Below are 5838 nucleotides of genomic sequence, written 5' to 3'. Positions count from 1 at the left end.
AGAACAACTCCAGATTGTGTTTGTGGGGAAAAAAACAACAACATCCTTTCATGTTTCAGGATCCATAAGGGATGTTCACATGTTGCGTTTTTATGCAAATTTATTGCTGCGTTTTACAGAACCAGCAAAGTCTATGGGATTTCAGAACTCTCCTGCACACACGTAGGTTTTATTTTTCTGACTGATTTGGAAAACTGTTGGGTTTTTGAAAACTGCAGCATGTCACTTCTTTGAGTGCTTTTTCAGCATTTTTTCACCCATAGAAAACAATAGGCAAGTGCAAAAAGGCAGCAAAAAACGAAGGTATCAGGTTTTGCTGTGTTTTTGGTGCAAAAACCTAGGGAAGTTGTATCATGATTTTTTGTGGGGGCACTAAACTTTATCAGCATGCACAAGAGACAACAAAAACACAGCAAAACCTATTTTTTTCTTGTAGCAGCTTCAAGCAGGTTTTGCCTGCAGAAAAAAAACGCAGCAAAAATGCGACATGTAAATATAACCTGAAACTTAGGGTTCGATCTACACTGACGCTTTTGTATCTAATTTTATAAAAACAGTTTTTTAACATAACTAATTATTGACTCTCAAATGTTTTCCGATGTTCTCACACTATTCTCTCATTTTGCTGTAATTTTTTCCTTTTGTTAATATTTTTTTTTTTTGCACAAAAGCTCCTCACTGAATGGACCGCTGCACAAAATGATATCACATGTTCTTATGGATACAGTTGGCGTTATTCACATTGGTGGAAGTCTTACTTTTTTTGCTTACATCAATACTTGATTCACATCTATAGGTCAAATCTTTTTAATTTTTTTTTACAAAAATAATCTAGAACAGAAAAAGCTCTGATTAATTAATGGGTTTTAAAAAAAAAAGTAAAACAAAATACAAATTTTCAATTGTTTCTCCCCATATTTTTATGAGCATTTTGGGTGGCAATATTATTCTATATTCTACATTTTTATTATTTGAATACCACACGAATAAAATGAAAAATGCTGACATACTTAGACCATATTAAAATTAGAACAACAAAAAAAAAAATCAAACCAAAAACAAACAAAAAGTCCTGTCCTGACAAAACAAATGCTAGAAATCAAAGGTTTTCTATGGGGTTCTTATATTTTTTCTGTACTTGCATTTATACTTTTTCTTTGCTGACTGCACAGATATCATCTGAAAAGTAGTGTAATGTTTGGTGACAATATATTATATGAACAGATCTCTCTAATTTCTGATATATTTGATCAATGTTTGTGTCACATGGCTGTTGTGAACCCCAATTTTGGAAAAATGTATGTTCTTCAATTGACTAACATATGATCCATGAATATAAACCATACATAAAAAAATACAAAAAAAATGCAAAAATACAGTAACTTAGAAATAATGTAATATCACATGAATGCACATAACATACGAGGTTATTGTTAGAAATAAAACAACAAGACAAAATTATCTTGGCAATGTATAGTGTAGAAAGGAGGACACAACTTGTGCAGACAAGAATTGTTTTTATTGACAGTAGTAACTTACAAAACACTGACAGATGGGACTACTGGTCATAGAAATATAGATATTTACTTTTCCCCACTTACCTTTTTTTTTTTTTTAGGTAAAAAGAATGCTGTCAATTTATTTTATGAATCATATTTATAAACAGTTCACAGGTTACATAACATGGGTGATGAGAAGAGCGAGAAAATGAAGCTGATAACTGATAGCAATAGCTGAAGTGCTAGAGTAAATAAAAGATGAAGTCAAATAAATGGGTGTTGGAAGACGATGAAATGTATTATTTATTATGTGATACTTGCAACACGTTTATATTATCCTAAAAAAAAACTATAATTAACTTCTTGGGCGTGTGTGAAAAATCCTAAAGTTTTTGTGGGTAAACTAGAGAATAAGTGTGAGATATCTTTCTGAATTCAAGGAAGGGAGGAAGGAAAACAAAGATGAAGGAAGCAAGGAAGGAAGGAAGAAAATATTAAAAGATTCTAAAAGTGGAAAAGGAGAAGAATGGAAGGGGGAAAGAAGGAGGGAAGGAACGAAGAAGGCGAAGGGGAGAGATTGATGTATGGATGGAATGAAAGGACAAAGGAGAAAAAAAGGAAATAGAGAAGAAGAGAATGAGTAGGAAGGAAGGAGAGAAGCAAGGATAGAAGGAAGGAAGAAAGAAACAAAGATGGAAAGAAGGAAACAAGTAAGAAAGAAACAAGGAAGGAAAGAGAATGAAAGAGGAAGGAAGGAAGAATGAAGGAAAAAAAAAACAGAGGAAGGAAGAATGGGCCCCATAACTGAAACAAACTCATCTTCATTTTGCGATGTTCGTTTTTCACACCCCATCAACATCTTCAGTTCTTGTTGCCCTTTGTCTCATCCCATTATGCTTCTCTAACCATGTATGACCAAAATAAAGTTGCTTGTTACCCCTTTTCTCTGACATCCTGAAACTGAAATTTCTTGCCAATTCCCAAACTTTTCATAGATATCCCCTGGTATATTAAAAAAAAAATTACAAGCACAACAATAGCTAAGTTCAAGTCTCTGCTTCTTGCCATATGTTTTGGACATTGTGTTTCCCGCCCAAAAGTTAAAAGGTTAATCTCAAGTTCTGTCCTGATCAGTACAAAGCTCTCCAGTCTCTTTTACTTCCTTGTTTCTGGAGGACGGGAATTCCTCCATGAGTTGCATTTCTGCCTCGAAAGCTTCATCTTCTTGCTGAGCTTTGTTTTGTGTTACTGTTGCACATTTTTGTCACTGCTTATCTCAAAGTCTACACTGTCATTATTTGGATATGGAGATGACAGTGCATTTGGACAAGCAGATGGCTCATGTGAGCAATAAATAGAACTGTTCTGAAAACTTCTGATGATTGGGCCTGGTAATTGTGATTTTGCAGGACTGAAAACAGCAGCTTCTGCTCAGGGGCTGACACTGAGCGGGAGGTGAGAAGCTGCATACAACTGAATAGGCTGGAGAAAGCCAACTAGTATCTCAGGAGTTAACTCTTCAGCCTGGAATGCAACAACTGCACTTACTGGGCAAGGCTCTGGTGGTTGACCCCTATATAAACACTGTAAGATAAAAACTCTCATAGCAGGAGAAAGATAGCAGATATAAAAAGCAAATCAGATGTAAACTTGCTTAATTTCTTTCTAACTAACTATAACAATTTCATAACATTAGAACAGCCCTTTGGCCACATTCACACGGTCAGTATTTGGTCAGTATTTTACATCGGTATTGTAAACCAAAATGAGGAGTGGAACAATCAGAGGCAAAGTAGAACAGAAAAATGTCAACACTTCTGTATTTTCCAAGTTTTGGCTTACAAATACTGATGTAAAAACTGACCAAATACTGAATGTGTGAACATGGCCGTTAAGTGTAGATTGTGGTTTGCTGGCTGTGGGTACTTCATGGTCGGGCTCTCCCATTTGGACCCAGGAGCTTGGTGCACATGCTGCTGGACAGTTACGCAGATCTGATACAGGAATTGGAGTATAAGCATATGATGGGAACAGAGAAATATGTTAACAAGCGGGCATGCCAAGGCCCCTAGTTTCTCTCCTCGAAGGCTGCCATCCTGCAAGGTCAGTGTGATGAAAGGCTAAGATAAATTTGGGAAGATGGGTTATAATTAAGCCATGTGGTGTGGATGGTTGTAAGTCGTGATTAATGAGCTCCTGCCATATGATCCAGACACACAAGCTGAGCGGTTGAAGCTTTACCTCGGAGCACAGCAAAGGTAACGCTCTGTTCTTACTAAGGCAGAACAAACATTTTGCTTGGAGATGAACAATACTTTTATACATTTACCCTAAAGTAACTTTATAAAAAAAAAAATTGCATACAATAATTCTAGGTGGATCACAGAGCGATTGTCAGGTACGTCTCGATTTATAAGAACTTTTTTAATCGCTTTAAGAACTAAAAGTTAATATTGGTGAAATGTTATATTTTTTCAACACAATGTATTTTAATTTACTATATTATAGGTTCCCTTCAAAATATTTACTAATACTGGCATGTCGCCAAGTAGGACACGTCGTCACTATTGTAAATGAACGCTGCAGCGTGGGAACTTGTAAGAGGGTTGGCATAAGACCATGGGGCACGAGTAGAGCCCAGCGAGAGGATGGCAAACCAGATCCTGATGCAGAGACACATAGACGTGGAAGTTACAGAAGGAAATACACAACGTGGCAGTGTCAGAGTAAACTAATCACAACACAACAACTTTGGTTCAGGCTCCACCCAAGAGTCGGTAAGGGGTGCACTGTAAGTTCCAGTAGTCTTCTGCATGGCAAAATAGAACAGAACCATATATTAGGCATAGAATTAAATGTTTGTCAGTGAATATAACAAAATTTGGTCATTGGTCAATGCCAATATTGTTTAATATATATTTTAAAAGCCTGATAGATGCCGGCCCTACATCTATCACACATTTATGGCATTTCCTGTGGATACATCATAAATGTATAAATTAGGAATGCACCGTTACGACTGTTCTCATGGATTGCTGTGATTCAGGGTTGCTCTACAGGCACTAGATTACCCTGGTTTCGTGCTACTAACAGCATTCTTCTTTGTGATTAGTGCTTATCTAGAGGATTGCCACCTATCCTATATAATAATCACTAGTGAGACTGACATGTCTGGATGCCCTGCGGGTGCGGATCGAGCCATCTCCTTACTCAAGATTACATGGAACAGCTGTAGCTGGCTCGGTTTTGATTTCCCAACATCCCGCGCTGTAACATTCAGAGGTCTGCTTTTCTCAATAGGTAATGCGGGAAGTGTAAAGAAAACCCAGACTGATTTGTGCTCTGATGAAGCTGTAACCATGGATGTGTTTCATGGACAGAAGTGAGATTGATGGCTGCAGATGGGAACCGGAAGGCTGAGTTATAGATGCTGGCTCGCACATGCTAAATCTGAACAGAAAGAAAAGCCATCGAGGATTCGAGGAGGTGGTTGCTACGTGTATGTACTGTATGCACCATATTACACAGGGTATATCGGAATATAATACTGTATTACAGGACATAGACTTCTATTGGAAACCATTACTGGCGGACACAGACAGAAGAGGGTCTCTGTGCAAGAACAATATATGGGCCCAAGAGCTGCTCATAACGCAAACTTCCAACTAATTTGGGGCCCCCTTTTCTCTTTGGCCCCTGAGCAGCTAAAAGGTTGCACCAATGATATGTCCGCCCGTGTAAATCATATATTGACAGACTTAGCATGGACTTGATATTTCATGAAAATCCTCTAGTTTACCATCATGCCGCTCAATTCAATATTTTACTTATCTTCATTCCATAAACTATTATTAAATAACTCTCATTCTTTCAAGTTTACGTTTTACTTCTCACACTTAATCAATGTTCACATGTTCAGTATATGGTCAGTATTTTACATCAGTATTTATAAGCCAAAACCAGGAGTGGGTGATAAATGCAGAAGTGGTGACGTGTTTCTATTATACTTTTATTCTGATTGTTCCAGTCCTGGTTTTGGCTACAAATACTGATGTGAAATACTGACCAAATACTGAATGTGTGAGCGCAACCTTAAATTGATTAATACAGTAAAATCCCTTTAGGCTGCCTTTATACAAAACATCCGTTTGACTTCTGCATGTGAACCAACTCAAGTTAAGCTCAATTTTTGTGTTTTTTCTTTGTATTGTTGCATTGTGAGCAAGCCGGGATGTGGCCTTAACCTCTCCTGAGCTGGAAATTGTATATAAGGCTTCCCCAGTCTGATGCTTCACTGGTTGGGCCCAGTCCTTTTGTCTGCCCTTATTCACACTGAGGT

General features: G+C 37.4%; 1 long non-coding RNA gene across 1 annotated transcript in view; it reads left to right on the top strand.

The window, feature by feature from the left end:
- Nucleotides 1-5303, top strand: part of LOC143768398 (uncharacterized) — a 52852-nt gene extending 47549 nt beyond the window's left edge. Inside the window, exon 3 of the long non-coding RNA XR_013213845.1 lies at nucleotides 4800-5303. This is a non-coding gene — a long non-coding RNA (uncharacterized LOC143768398). The remainder of the gene's footprint in view (nucleotides 1-4799) is intronic.
- The last annotated feature ends 535 nt before the right edge of the window (nucleotides 5304-5838 follow it).

The sequence above is a fragment of the Ranitomeya variabilis genome, chromosome 4 (genome assembly GCF_051348905.1).
Source record: "Ranitomeya variabilis isolate aRanVar5 chromosome 4, aRanVar5.hap1, whole genome shotgun sequence".
Lineage (NCBI taxonomy): Eukaryota > Metazoa > Chordata > Amphibia > Anura > Dendrobatidae > Ranitomeya > Ranitomeya variabilis.
Note: the sequence above shows the minus strand (reverse complement) of the source record. Positions and strands in the feature narration are given on the sequence as shown.